This window comes from Triticum aestivum, chromosome 2B (assembly GCF_018294505.1).
Source record: "Triticum aestivum cultivar Chinese Spring chromosome 2B, IWGSC CS RefSeq v2.1, whole genome shotgun sequence".
Classification (NCBI taxonomy): domain Eukaryota; kingdom Viridiplantae; phylum Streptophyta; class Magnoliopsida; order Poales; family Poaceae; genus Triticum; species Triticum aestivum.
The window spans coordinates 263909851-263925410 of NC_057798.1; positions in this window are offsets into that span (position 1 = coordinate 263909851).

A 15560-nucleotide genomic window follows, 5' to 3' on the forward strand; every position below is an offset into this window, starting at 1 on the left:
GCGCTACCTATCTTTTGCTTTTCAAGCCTCCCAAATTGCCATGTCAGCCTCTAACCTTTTCACCCTTCCTAGCAAACTGTTGCTTGGCTATGTTACCGCTTTGCTCAGCCCCTCTTATAGCGTTGTTAGTTGCAGGTGAAGTTGAAGATTGCTCCATGGTGGACAGGATTATGTTGGGATATCACAATATCTCTTATTTAATTAATGCATCTATATACTTGGTAAAGGGTGGAAGGCTCGGCATTATGCCTGGTGTTTTGTTCCACTCTTGCCGCCCTAGTTTCCGTCATACCGGTGTTATGTTCCCGGATTTTGCGTCCCTAACGCGGTTGGGTGATTTATGGGACCCCCTTGACAGTTCGCTTTGAATAAAACTCCTCCGGCAAGGCCCAACCTTGGTTTTACCATTTGCCTCACCACCACCTATACCATTCCCTTGGATCGGCCAACCCGAGGGTCATCTTTCTTTTAGCCCCCCCCCGGAAAATGCTTGTCTAAGTGCTGGTCTAAACCGAGCCGCCTGTGGGGCCCCCTCGGGGAAACTCGAGGTCTGGTTTTACTCGTAGCCTGTCTCATCCGGTGTTGCCCTGAGAACGAGATATGTGCAGCTCCTATCGGGATTGTCGGCGCATCGGGCGGTCTTGCTGGTCTTGTTTTACCATTGTCAAAATATCTTGTAAACCGGGATTCCGAGACTGATCGGGTCTTCCTGGGAGAAGGAATATCCTTCGTTCTTCGTGAGAGCTTATCATGGGCTAAGTTGGGACACCCCTGCAGTGTATTATCTTTCGAAAGTCGTGCCCGCGGTTATGTGGCAGATGGGAATTTTTTAATGTCCGGTTGTAGATAACTTGACACCAGATCCGATTTAAAACGCATCAACCGCGTGTGTAGCCGTGATGGTCTCTTTTCGGCGGAGTCCGGGAAGTGAACACGGTTTTTGGGTTATGTTTGACGTAGGCAGGAGTTCAGGATCACTTCTTGATCATTGCTAGCTTCACGACCGTTCCGTTTGGTCTCTTCTCGCTCTTATTTGCGTATGTTAGCCACCATACTTGCTTAGTCGCTGCTGCAACCTCACCACTTTACCCCTTCCTTTGCCATTAAGCTTTGCTAGTATTGATACCCATGGTTATGGGATTGCTGAGTCCTCGTGGCTCACAGATTACTACAACAACAATTGCAGGTACAGATTATGCGATGATCATGCCGCGAGAGAGATGTTTGCTTGTCTTGGAGTTCTTCTTCTGCTTCTTCTTCGATCAGGGGATAGGTTCCAGGTCGGCAGCCTAGGCTAGCAGGGTGGATGTGGCTTGAGTTTATGTTTGTGTTTCATCCATAGTCAGATGGTGCTCTTATGTATGATGATGTTGTATTCGTGTGGCATTGTATGCCTCTTGTATGTATCCCCATCTATCATGTAATGTTGATGTAATGATATCCACCTTGCAAAAGCGTTTCAGTATGCGGTTCTATCCTTGGTGGGACCTTCGAGTCTCTTTAGGATAGTACCACATATTGGGCGTGACAAGGGCCTGACGAGGTGTATCTGGGCACCCGTGAGCTAGCGCGAGACTCACGGGGCCCTACCTCAAGGCGGGTTGCGCCTGGCACTGGGCCTTATCTTGGGGTATGTTCCTACAAATTTGGCTAGATGTCGAAGCTCTACGTCCTCGGGTTCGAGCCCTCGAGCTGGTCTCAGTCGTCGCTGGTATGCCAGGCGCGATGCCGTGGACAAGGCCATAGGGTGAGGGCTAGAGAGCCGGTAGGAGCCCTGAGTCGCGATGCTCAGGTACCCCCCTTTAACGCGCAAGCTTGGTTAGATGTCGGAGCTCTAAGTCCTCGGGTCCCGGCCCTCGAGCTGGTCTCAGCCGTTGCTGGTATGCCAAGCGCGACGCCGTGTACAAGGCCAGAGGGTGAGGGCTGGAGAGCCAGTAGGAGCCCTGAGTCGCGATGCTCAGGTACCCCCCCTTTAACGCGCAAGCTTGGTTAGATGTCGGAGTTCTACGTCCTCGGGTCCCGGCCCTCGTGCTGGTCTCAGCCGTCGCTGGTATGCTAGGCGCGATGTCGTGGACAAGGCTAGAGGGTGAGGGCTGGAGAGCCGGTAGGAGACCTGAGTCGTGATGCTCAGGTACCCCCCTTTAACACGCAAGCTTCCGACATCCAGGAAGAAAAGGTGCCATAGACAGGCACCAAATAATAAACATGATGGGTCGAAAGCATGGCCCTAAGATAAACGCAAGAGAGGTACATGCCGCTGGGTCTGACCCGAGCGACTTGGGGATAATGCAGCCCGAGGGGCGCCCCCAACAAGGTAAGCTAAAAACACGGGCAAAAGGGATACACGCCGCAGGGACGGACCCACGCGGCCTGGGAATGATGCAGCCCTGAGGGCGGTCCCAGCTGGAAATGAAACTTGAAAGATGTCACCTGATAGTGTTGACGATGAAGGGGTGTCGGTGTAGCAGACTCGGTGGGTGGTGGTAGCCGATCCTCACGAGCCCCCAGGCCCTGGGGCCTCGGGAGGCTCCGGAGGCACTGGTGGCTCCTCGTGGACCATCTCCATCTCCGCCAGGGCTGCGGAACGCCTGACCTCTTGAGCCTCCAGGATGCCCTTCATGAGGCGCTAGTACGTGGCAGCCGTGTTTAGCAAGCCATAAGGCATGCGAACATAGCTGTTGGGTGGACCTTCGCAGCGCCCAACTTGCGAGGGCCAGAGGCGCTCCTGAGAGGCGACTTGGTTGAGCCCTGGTATGTCGATGCAGACGCGCAGCCCACCATCCTCGCCTGGAGGGGGGCCACAGCGGGTAAGCAGCGGCTGCCTGTCATGACTCTTGACTCCTGTAGCTCCTGAATGGCCTTCCTGACGAACTCCTGAGGGTTTGGCCCTCCTTGCCTTGCTCCTTCTTGAGGGAAACGTGCTTCGAAACACGCCTCCAAGTGGTGCCCAAGCGCCTCCCTCATGACCTTGGCGAGGTCGACGGCCCTCCAGGGGAGAGCCCCCGAGCCCTGCCTGAGGAGGGCGCTGGGCGCGCTTTCCTATGTGATGGAAGGATGTTCCCCCTAGGCAGGCACGGGCCCTACGGGGCCTGCCTCCTGAGGGTTCGGGCCGAACGATGTCTTCTTCTTCTTGGGGGCGTCCTCGGGAAGCCTCCTGCTTCCGCGATCCGGGTCTTCTAGTGATGCGGCCTGAAAGGCTCGTTCCAAGGAGCACACTGTGTCTCTCTCTTCGCAGGGCACCGTGATGACTCCGCCACTTCCTGGCATCTTGAGGACGTTGTAGCCGTGGTGGGTTACTGCCATGAACTTGTCCAGCGCTGGGTACCTGAGGATGGTGTTGTACGGCAGGCGAATGTGGGCGACGTCGAAGTCGATGAGCTCGGTGCGGTAGTTGTCGCGTGCCCCGAAGGTGACAGGGAGGCGGACCTGCCCAATCAGGACCGTGGAGCCGTCGGTGACTCCAGAGAAAGGCTTGTTTGGCTGAAGCTAATTGTAGGGCACTTGGAGATTGTTGAATGTTTCCACGGACAGGACGTTGAGCCCTGCCCCGCCATCGATGAGGGTTCTGGTGACCAGCACGTTGCTGATGAATGGGGAACAAAGCATCGGGAGGACTCAGGCCGTGGCCGCACACTTGAGCTGATCTGCTGAGCTGAACATGATGGTGCACGCCGACCACCTGAGAGGGCACGTGGCCTCGAGCTTGGGGAGCACTGCATTTACTTCTCGGGCGAACTGCTTGAAGATGCGTTGAGAAGCTGGGGCTTGAGCTCCGCCTAGGATGCAGGCGATCGCACGTGGCTCCTGGAAGCCCCCAGCCCCCTCGTCCTGATGATGGTCCTCATTTCTCCTTGGCTGCGGCAGCAGTGGAGGGAGGCCTGCATTGCCTTGCGGGCGATCCTCGCGAGGTTGATCCCTCCAGCCTCCCTCGCGAGGCGGGTCCTGCCAACGATCCTCGCGAGGTTGGTCGCGGCACCCTTGGCGGGGGCCGCGGTCTTCCCAGTGTCCTGCATTCCTTCCTCCTCCTCGACCGTAGCCCCGGTCGCTGCGGTCGGGACATCGGCCAGTCCTTCCTTCTCGCATGGCTCGGAGCTCTTGGCATTCATTGGTGTTGTGGGTGTGGAGGTCATGGTACACGCAGTACTAGCTGCCCTTAGAAGATTCGGGCTGGTCTCTGCCCCGCTTGGTGTCTGGTTCTGCCGCGAGCACGGCAGCCCCCTTGCGCTTCACATCCTTGGCCTTGGGTTTCTTCTCTTCTGGGTCTGCGGCAGGCAGCTCGAGGAGGGAGAGGCGCCCTTCCTCAGCCCTGGCGCACTTGGTCGCCAAGTTGAACAGCTCCAAGGAAGTGCATAGGTCTTCATGCATCACCAGCTCCTCCTTCATCTTGATGTCGCGCACGCCGTCGGAGAAGGCTGAGATGATGGCCTCCTCGGTCACCTTGGGAATCTTGAGGCGCGCGTTGTTGAACCGCTGGATGTACTTCTGCAAGGTTACCCCTGGTTGCTGCTTGATGCGGCACATGTCGCTCACGGCAGGTGGCCAGTCGCGAGTACCCTGGAAGTTGGCGATGAAGCGGGTGCGCATCTCGTCCCAGGAGGAGATCGTGCCTGGAGCCAAGTTCAGGAGCCAGGTGCGGGCCCCGTCCTTGAGCGCCATGGGAAACCAGTTCACCATGAACTTCTCGTCTCCGTTGGCAGCTTCGATGCCCAGCTCGTAGAGCTGGAGGAACTCTGCGGGGTCAGCCGTGCCGTCGTAGCGAGGAGGCAGGTCTGGCTTGAACTTGACGGGCCACGCGACGCTGCGCAGCTCAGTGGTGAAGGCGCGGCAGCCCGCTGTGGCCACGGGAGGCCTTGGGTGACGAAGAGCTTGGTCCTGCAGGTCCCCATGCGCTGCAGCTGGGAGCAGCGCGGGGTCTTGACGTGCTGGGGCAGGAGCGTGGTCGCGACGAGCCGGAGCAGGGAGCGCTCGGGCAGCTTCTCGTGGGCGAGGGACTTCTTGGCAGCTTTGCTCTTGCCCCGCTGGCGCCTGATGGAGCAGGTTCCGCCCAAGGGCCACGCGCCTTGGGGCCAGGGCGCCTTCTTGAGGGGGAGGCGGCTGAGGCGCCCCCGGAGCTTTGTCGCCCGCGCAGGGCGGGGGGCAGTGCAGCGAGAAGGACGGCATGGGGGAGCCCCCTGCGGCGCGGACGAGCTCGGCGACTCGGTCAAGCCATTCTTCGTAGACGTCGTCGACGGGATGGTAGCGCAGGAGCTTGTTTGCCGCGATGAGCGCAGCTCGAGCCTCCATGGCCGCGCGGGGCGCGCGGGATGAAGAACCAGCTGGGGTGAGCGAGGGTGTAGCAGTGCGGCCGTCTCGCCTCATGGATGGATGCTGGGATGATGCTTGCTGCTCGTTCCCCGCCGGGCCGGTGGCGGCGTTGATGGCAGGCAATGGGGAACAACGAGGGCGCCCGCCGACTGGAGCCGTCTGGGCGACACGGGAAGCGAGGGCGGCTCAGCGCTCGGCGCGGGCCCGACGAGCGTCAGACATGGATGCGATGGTCGGGGAAGAACAAGGCGACGGAAGACAAATTCCGGCGCACCCCTACCTAGCGCGCCAAATGTCGGATTTAGGGTTCCGGCAGACCCTTGAGGTTCGAACTCTGGGGTGCGCGCGGAGATTTCGCCCTCTACCTACCTGCTCCTCGCCGACTCGCTAGGATCTAAACTACGGATGGAACAACACAAGAGACACAGAGTTTATACTGGTTCAGGCCACCATTGTGGTGTAATACCCTACTCCAATGTGTGGTGTGGTGGAATTCCTCTTGGGCTGATGATGAACAATACAAGGAAGAACAACCTCGCGAGGGCCTGTTCTTGGCTGGTGCGATGAACTGCTAGGAGGAGTTCAGCCGCTCTCTCTACTGGTTTCTTGGTGAGGATCCAGATGCCTCTACCTTGGGGGTGGCTAGTCCTATTTATAGGCAAAGGCCATGGGCCTCTTCCCAAATATTGAGCGGGAAGGGCGCCAACAATTGGCCATTTTGAAGGGGAACATCTGGTACACTTATCCTGACTAAAGTTGGTCCTCGCCTGTCAAAGGATCTGGTGGTGACGCCTGCTTGGGCTCCACAATGACTTCCTTCCTGTCGTTGAGCTGGTCTTGGTCTTGTTGCACTGAAATGGATGCCTTTGCTTGATGCTCTCGCCTGCGCTTGCTCCCTTTGCACCAAAGAGGAAAGGAGGACACTGTGCGGGCTGGCGCCCGACTGGATCCCTTGGTCGTCATGGCTTGCGTCATGGGCACCTCGCGAGGTACCCCGCCTTGAACTCTCTGCCTCCTTGTGAGCCAGCCTGATGAGGCCGCGCCTAAGGAAGCTCCTTGTCGTCCGCCCCGTGAGGCTTGGCCCCTCGCGAGGGTCTGGAGCTTGTGTTGATGAAGATGGGCCGTGCTGGGCCCCCTTGAGCCACGCTGCGGGCCGCAGGCAGGCATGTCTGGGGACCCCCGTTCCCAGAACGCCGACATGCGTAGCCCCGGCAAGCTCCTTGCCGGGGCGACCTGCGGAGCACGAGCAAGGCCATCACCCTTGAGGATGAGAGTTCTAATGCCATCGACAGCGTCAAGGCCAAGACTTGGGAACATATGCAAAGTAGCATGCAGATCTTTGTGAAGACTGATGGCCTGCAGACCCATGTAGGACAAGAAGACGAAGATCCCTGGCAAGATCCTTGCCGGGGATGACCACGAGGCCCCCGGCAAGCCTTGCTGGGGACGATTGCTGGGCTGCGGCCAGGCCCGCGCCCGACAAGGTTTTGCCACCTCACCACCACTCCAGTGCGACGACCAGCGTGCCAGCTAAGCAGGCGCCTGCGTGGCCGCATGCAGATCTTTGTGGAGGCTCTACTACCGCGCCAACACAGCAGCTAGCTAGCCAGCGTGGCACTGCATGCCTCATCAGCCTGGACGTGCGTCAAAGCGAGGAGGGGCGGCGATGAACGGGACGACTTCTATTGCCGTCCCTGAAATAGTAAGAGGGCATATAGTCAGCGCATTAAATGCGTTTGTCCCATGGTGCCGAGCGATAAGCTCATACACTGTAGATACTTTCCACCTCCTGTGTGCCACTGTGACAACCCCTTTGACATATAAAAGGAGGCCCGAGGCATACTGAGAGAGGATTCGGACTTTTTGAGCTAGGCATGCAGCGCAGCTAGTTCAAGAACTCAAGAACACAAAATATACACACAAGCAGGACTAGGGTATTATGCATCTTTGCGGCACGAACCTGGGTAAAAATCCCTCGCACTGATCGCTAGACTTGCTCTTCGCGCAGCTCCTCTCCCCACCAACCGTAGAAGGGATCGCCCCTGATCCCATAGGTGTTTGTCCCCCCCCCCAATATTTATTCTTCTAATCTCTAGTTTAGTTAGGCTGACTAGATCCATTTTTCTTGCCATGGGAAGAGGTGCTTTGTGATGGGTTCGATCTTGCGGTGTCCCCTCCTAGTAACAGAAGGGGCAGCAAGGCACGCATGTAATGTTGCTATTAACGATAACAAGATGGGGTCTATTCCTACATGAATAGATCTTGTCTACATCATGTCACCATTTGCATTATTCCATTTCTCCATAAACTTAATACACTAGATGAATGCTGGATAGCGGTCGATGTGTGGAGTAATAGTAGTAGATGCAGAATTGTTTTTGTCTACTAATCTTGGACGTGATGCCTATATAATGATCATTGCCTGGATATCATCATAACTATTCAATCTTCTATCAACTGCCCAACAGTAATTTGTCTACCCACCATATGTTATTTTCTCGAGAGAAGCCACTAGTGAAATCTATGGCCCCCGGGTCTATCTTTCATCATATGCTTTCCGATCTATTTTAATTCGTTTTTGTTTTAAGATCTATTATTCCAAAAACCAAAAAATACCTTGCCACACTTTTTCTTTATTTATTTTATTCCATGCATTACTCAGATCTATTTATCAATTATCATACAAACCAATCTATCTTTTGCCCAAGGAGGGATTGACAACCCCTCTTACGCGTCGGGTTGCAAGTATTTGTTCTTTGTGTGCAGGTACCGTTTACATAGCTTGGCCTGGCCTCCTACTGGATTGATACCTTGGTTTCATAACTGAGGGAAATACCTATCGTAGTTGTACTGCATCATCTCTTCTTCTTTGGGGAAATACCAACACAGTTTCAAGCCGCATCAAAAGGAATTTCTGGCACCGTTGTCGATGAGGATCAAGTCAAGATCTATCAGGTCCCTAATCAGAAATCTCATCTCCTTGTAATTTAAATTATTTCCCATTTGCCTCTCGTTTTCATCTCCCCCACTTCACAAAAAATTTCCTTTTTATTCGCCTTCTTTTTTGTTCGCTTTTTCTTGTCATATCTCTTTGTTTGTGATCTTGCTTGCCCAACTTGTTACTATGGCTAGTTCTTCCTCTATTGGATGTACCCCCGAGAACGAAGTTCTTAATTTTAAAGAAAGGGGAGGGGAGAATCTAAAATATTCCTGGTATAGAATTTGCAATGCTCATAATAGATCTATTCGTAAGCAATCTACCTTTGTTCTTCTTCATAGTTTTTATGTGGGCGTTACCACTTGGTATATGATACATCCATTTTGCATCATGTTTTCCTACTGTTATATATAATGTTTCTATGCATAATAATTCTTTTTGGAGTATTTCTAATGCCTTTTCTCTCATATATGCAAAGTTTGCACAAAGAGGGGGAATGCCAGCAGCTGGAATTCTGGACCTGAAAAAGCTATGTTAGAGTTACCTATTCTGCACATCTCCAAATGAGCTGACAATTTACAAAGAATTTTTTTGGAATATAAAAAATAATGGAGAAAATAACTACCAAAGGGGGCCACCCTGGTGAGCACAAGACAGCAAGGCATGCCCTGGTGGGTTGTTCCCCCCTCGGCCCACCTCTGGTGCCCATCTTCTGGTATATAGGTCACTTTGACCTAGCAAAAATCAGGAGGGGACTTACGGGACGAAGTGCTGTCATCTTGATGCATAACTATCGGATATCGGGTTCCGGCAAAACCCTTAAGGTTCAAACTCTGGGGTGCGCACGAAGATCTTCTCCTAACCGATCCACACCCCAAAACCTCGCCGTGAATCTAAGCTAGCACGATGAACAACACAAGGGACACGAGATTTATACTGGTTCGGGCCACCGTTGTGGTGTAATACCCTAATCTAGTGTGTGGTCTGGTGGATTGCCTCTGGGGCTGATGACGAATAGTACAGAGGAAGAACAGCCTCACGAGGGGTGTTCTTGTGGTGGTGGTATGCGGATTTTCCTATTCTATGTGGTGGCTAGCCCTATATATATAGGCCCTAGTCCTCTTCCCAAATGTTGAGCGGGAAGGGAGCCAACAACGGCCATTTTGAAAGGGGAGAGCCAGTACAAGCTATCCTGACTAAAGGTGGTCTTCGACTGCCAAAGGCACTGGCGATGACACCGTCTTGGGCTCCACAGTGACATTCGTCATGCCGTCCTGCTGATCTTGGTCTTGTTGCACCGATATGGAAACCTTTGCTTGATGCCTTGGTACTCCGCACCCATGCTTTCCCCCTTTGCACCAAAGAGGAAACGAGGACACTGCGCAGGCTGGCGCCCGCCTGGTATTGATCGTCATGGCTTGTGTCATGAGCACTCCTTGCCTTGATCTCTCCGCCTCCTCGCGAACATGCCTGGTGAGGCCGCCCCTGAGGAAGCCTTGGGTCGTCCGCCCCGCGATGCTTGGCCCCTCGTGAGGGTCTTGAACTTGGGTTGATGAAGACGGGCCGTACTGGGCCATAGCTGAGCCACGCCGCAGGCCGCAGGCAGGCAAGTCTGGGGACCCCCATTCCAAGAACGCCGACAGTAGCCCCCGGGCCCAAAGCGCGCTCGGACTTGGCTTAGCAGTGAAGCCAAAGGGCAAGTGTGGAGCGCCAGGGGCCCCAACAGCCTGCGGCCTTGGTCGCCGCGTGGCGGTTGATTGGACGTGGGCGTCTCCGCTTCCCCACGCTCCCCCAATATCTGCCTGGCTAGGCGGCCATGAAGCTTTACACAGTTATTTCCTCCTCGCTGCCCGCGTGATTCCTGTTCCCCTTTCTTCCTCGAACCTCTGTTTCCGCTTCCAATCTGACTTGAGCTCTGCCCCCTCCATCGCTATGGCGCCAACTAACAAAGAGAAAGGGAAGAAACATGCGCCCTCGTCCAGCTCGCCTCCGACAATCGAGCCCGCCGTCGACCGGTCGCTGGTGCTCAATCTGGAAGACTTGGACAAAGTTCGCTCCGCACTCGCCTCCATCTTCAACGAGTGCGGAAAGACGACGGTTTGGCCTGCGTCCCATGCCTCTGTCGACAGGATCGTCATGGAGGTTCGATTCTTTGCCGACGCCCTGTGGGCTGGCCTGGTTCCTCCCTTCTCCGCCTTTTTCAATGTGGTGCTTTCCCATTACCAGATCCACATGATGCATCTTGATCCTCAATCCGTTACCCTTCTTGCTGTTTCGCCATTGACTACGAAGCCATGGTGGGCATTGTTCCTTCCACTGCCCTCTTGCGCCACTTCTTCTCCTTGCACCTGACCGACCCCTTGCAGTGCTCGGGGTGCGTGAGCTTCCAGGCCGTGGCAGAGACGGCCGCCTCGGGGATTGATTTTAGCCTTCCACCTTCCATGAGTGGGTTCCGGACGCGATGGCTGTATGTGGGTGTTGGAGTGCCCAGCCCCCTGCTCTCGCATCCGACATTGCCTGCTATCCCCAATACGGGCTGGGGCCACGAGAGGCTGGTGAGTCCCCAGCTCTCCTTTGTTTGGTGCCGACTGGAGAGGTTGAGGGAGCTCGGCGTGACTGTGCCCCAGGTGGTGAAGGAGTTCCTCCAGTGTTGCATTGCTCCTCTCCGGTGCCACTCCCGGACGATGTGGTCCCTGACCGGGTATCAGGACCGCATGAGGCTCCAGGATACGGAGCTGGCGCCCGAAACGCTGAAGAAGGTGCTGGAGGTCTTGACAAGCGACCTCTCGCCGGGCGATATCCGGCACGAGGGCAGCCTCCTGTATCTCTACTCGGGCGGGGCCGAGTTCGCGAGGAAGATGCCTCACTTCGACGAATAGGGGTTGCGCCCGGCCGTCCTCGTGGGGCCTCGTGAGAATCCCGTCGCTGTGGCTCCCCTCTCCGTCGCCAACACCGATCTTGCCCCAGGAGCTGGTGCGGGGAGGCAATCATCACTTGAAGCTGGAGGCTCTAGTGTCGTGGTGCCGACATCGCACGGGGCTCCCGAGGCATCATCCTTCGGAGCTTAAGAAGCCCGCCCTGAGGCGGGTGTTGATGTGAAGACGCGACCTGCAACTTCCGAGGCCGGAGCCCCCGAGGCCTCGGCAGGTCATCAAGAAGCGGTGCCTGATCGCTCCTCCCAGCTTGGCACCCCTGAGGTTGGCTGCCAGAGAGCTTCTTCATCCGCGCCTCACGCTGGCCCGCATACTGAGCGCCTGGGTCGGTTCCGCATAGATTTCGACGCCCTCCGCAAGAGGAAGGAGTCTTCGAGTGGCAGCGAGTGCCCCTGCCGACCGTTGAAGCATAGGAAGTACTTCACCATAGATGAGTAAGTACCTCATTCTTGTAATTCCTCAATCGCTGGTCCCTTTCCTGACTGTGGCGCTTCAGGATCCCTCCTGCCAAACCTACGGAGTGTGCCAAGAAGCAACTTCCTCCGGCCTCGCCTCCATCGCTGGCCTTGAGCATCCCGAGCCTGCGTGTTGCCCCTGACGTGAGTTCGGCCGGAGAAGTAAGCCGGCCCGCATGGTGCCTCGATCCTGTGCCCTTGCCGCCTTTCCATTGCGACCTCGCCCGGGGCGTGACCAGCCTACCCAGGGCTCCTCCTCTGATCATGGACGGCGAATGGTTGAAGTCGGTCCTTGGCTCTTCTTCTGGGGATGGATCTGCGCCAGCCTGGGTCCCTCGCGGAGCCCGTCCGGTGATTGTGGGGGCGCCAGCCCCCAGCCCCCTGCCGAGAGGGGGCGAACCGCTTCAGGGCCCTCCGCCAACACCGACGGCGGAGCACGATATTGACGACATTCTCAGGCGTGCGCGGGAGTGCAGTGTCGTTCGCCAAGAGTTCCTCTGGAAAGCGATGGACGCGATGGGCCAGCTCGGTGGAGAGCTCGCGGACATGGACGCGTGTCTTGAAGTTGAAGGCCTGCAGCTGGTTGAGGAGCGGCGCAAGCTGAAGGTGGCAGTCAACCTTGCGCGTCACTAGTGCGAACTTGATAACGCGAAGGCTGAAGCATCCTTTGCAGCCTCGTGAAAGGCCTGCTCCGGAGCTTTTGAGGAGGCTCGGAAGCAGACCAACGGTGCGAGATCACGAAGAAGCGCGCGTGGGAGCTCCAGGCCTGGAGCATTTATTGGAGCAGCAAGTGGAGCTGCGCCAGGCCGCCCTTGCGTCGCTGAAGGGGACGCCCGTCGAGGAGGAGAAGCTCCAGAGGCGTGAGGAAGCGCTGACGCTGCAGGCCGCCGAGCGGAAGCTTGACCTTGAGTGGTTGGAAACGAGGGAGCGCCAGGTTACCCAGGCGAAGGATGACGTTGGCGCGTGGGAGGCTCGAATCCAAGAAGAGGTCAACCGCTGCGTGGCGGAAGTTCGCGTGGATCTTGTGCGCGGGTATGACAAGAGGCCGGAGCTTATTGAAGCCCGAGCTGCAGGTAGGACTGCTGTCCTCAGGTCCAAGCTGACCGAAGCGACGCAGTGCACGAAGGCCACCGCAGCCGCCCTGGTCTCGGTGCAGACTGAGTTGGCTTCCTCCCGTGCCGAGCTGCTTCTTCTTCAATGGAGGGTCGATGACGCCGAGTCCATTGCGCGGCAGAACAGAGAAGAGATTCGCCAGCGGCAGACGCTGGAGCACATGCATGGCCCCATGCTCCAAGTTCTCAGGGATAGGGCCAACACGGCCCTAGGCAACATCTGCGATGCGAACGCTCCGCACCCTCACGTCACCAACTATGCCGGCCATCTCCAGTTCTTCACTAATGTGGTAATGCATCTAGAGAATCGCTCCGAGAGAGCTCCCCAGCTTGTCGAGGAGAGGAGCCGCAGCCTGCTCGGGCGCGCATTGTCCCGCATCTTCAGCCATCTTCAGGACAGGGACCCCCACTTCGACTTCGAAGCAGCCATTGCTCTGGTGCCCGTGGCCATTCGAGGCGACCTGGCGCGGTGGGTGGAGGACAACGTGGATGCACTTGTTAGGGCCTTCACTTCTGACGACGATGGGGTGGTAGTTGTCGCGGATGAAGGTGACGTGGTGAATGGTGGCGAAGATGGCACCGATGACGGTGATGGTGATGCTAGTGACAGCGACAGCGGCACCAGTGATGCCTCCAGAGGCGACCAAGAGGATGCGGTGAGCGATATGTCTGACTGATCCTGTATCCCCCTGCTGTTTATCCTGCGCAGAAAAAGCTCGGGCGCGGCCCTAAAGGTTGTAAGAGCATTTTGGGAGGGGAAGCCCCTCATGTAAAAAGGATTGTTGTCCACATGTTTTTAGGAATGATGTTGAATGCGCGCCCGCATGACTTTACGGGCCCTGTGATGGGTTAGTTGATGTGATTTACCTTTAGCCTAGGCGAGCCTTGACTAGGCTTGTGAGGCTGTGATTCTCCGAGGGTCCTCCGAGGGACCTACTGACCATGTGGTGAGAGCCTTTCAGAGAGAGTGCTGGCCGCGAGACGGCATGCGCACGTGGGCTGAGCCCAGACCTGCCAGCGAGAGGCTCGCGAGGGGGAGGCAACTGGTGCAAACTCCGGACCAGGGCAGAAACCAGAACGCAAGAGAACACACGAACGAGACAATACACCCCTCCCCGCACACACGGAAATGCAAATTCAATTTCAACTTAAATCCGAAGCAAGGAAGCTCGACCACAGAAAAAGGAGGCAAAAAACAAAAGGCCGCGTCCGGCACCTAGTCTAGTCTTTGATGTCTTCTCACCAGCGCGGAGCTAAGTGCTGCCACTGGGTGTGGGAGGGAGCCCCCGAGGCCCGAGGGCGGCTCTCCGGAGACTCCGGGGTGTGTCCAGCCCCAACTCATTATTACATGAGAGTGTCACGGGCGGCAAGCTTCATAGGCCCTGGGCCTTCTTCACAGGTACCAGCCTTGCTTCATATCGCCAGATGAGGGCCCCGCCTTGCGCCACCCTTGACCACCATTGACGGCGACCGGAAACCAAGGATGCCGCCAATGGGGTAAAGGGGACGCCAGCGGTTCCCCCGACGACCACGGGTCCTCTGTCGGGGGCAGGCTTTGCAGCACCTCCCCGGCAGAGGGCCTACCTCCGGGAAACACCTTGCTCCGTGCACCGTGGGAAGGGGCTTGGCTCCCGGCCCCTCTCCTGCAGCCCCCAGTGCGCCCCTCCTGGCGGAAGGGAGGCTGCCGAGCTGGGGCAGCCTTCCGCTGCAGTGACCTGAACTCCGTGCGACCCATGGTTAGCATAAGCTTGCTCCTGAGGAATTAGCGGTACCCGATAGCTGCTGCCGCCAGCACGGTCGGCGAGGCTTCCTTGAGGCTCCTAAAAAGGCTCGGCTTCTGGCGTCTCTTCCTCCCAGCCTGGCCCGAGGAACGAGCCATGGTCGTCTTCCAGTGAGTATTCCCGGTCCACCATATGGGGCACGTAAGCCTCCAAGGTTGCCACCCCGAAGGCTTCGTCGTAGTGCCCCACACTCCATGCGGCTTGGCTCGAGGCGCCGTCTCGGGGGTGATAGGGTGGCGGTCCGCCCGGGCCGTAGGCGGCGATGCGCATGCCCTCGCTCGCCGGGGGTGGTGCTGGTGCAACTTGACGCCCTACGCTGATGGTTGAGCTAGTGTTGATGAAGCCTTGGGGCACGCCTGAGGGCACACGGGCGTAGATGGGCCCGCCGTATGATCCACCCGTGGCCTGGGGTGGAAGCTGGACGCAGAAAGGAGGCGCCCCTAAATCTGCGGCATCCAGGAGCTCGGCGACGCGCTCCAGCAGCACGTCATGGCCGTTTCCTACAGCCTGCACCGTAGCAGCTCCCCAGCCACCGTGAGCGCGGCCTTCATGTTCGCTTGTTCCCGCCGGGTGTGCGGCGCTGTGGCTGTGGCGTGGTTTGAGGCCCTTGCTGCTGATCGCACCTGTCACGGAGTGAGGGCAGGCGGCGCTTGACCGCGTCGTCCATGCCCCGCAGCGTTCTGCGGAGCGCGGGCTGCCTGAGGCGCGGGGTTGAGGTCACCTTGGGCAGGCAGCGCGGCATGGGCAGGCCACGCTGCCCAGCGATCGGTGTTGGTCGTCGGGTCGCTGGACATGGATGCGATGAAGCAGTGGAACGCAGATCGGCGGAAAGAGGATTCCGGTGCACCCCTACCTGGCGCGCCAAATGTCGGATATCGGGTTCCGACAAAACCCTTAAGGTTCGGACTCTGGGGTGCGCACGAAGATCTTCTCCCAACCGATCCACGCCCCAAAACTTCGCCGTGAATCAAAGCTAGCACGATGAACAACACAAGGGACACGAGATTTATACTGGTACGGGCCACCGTTGTCGTGTA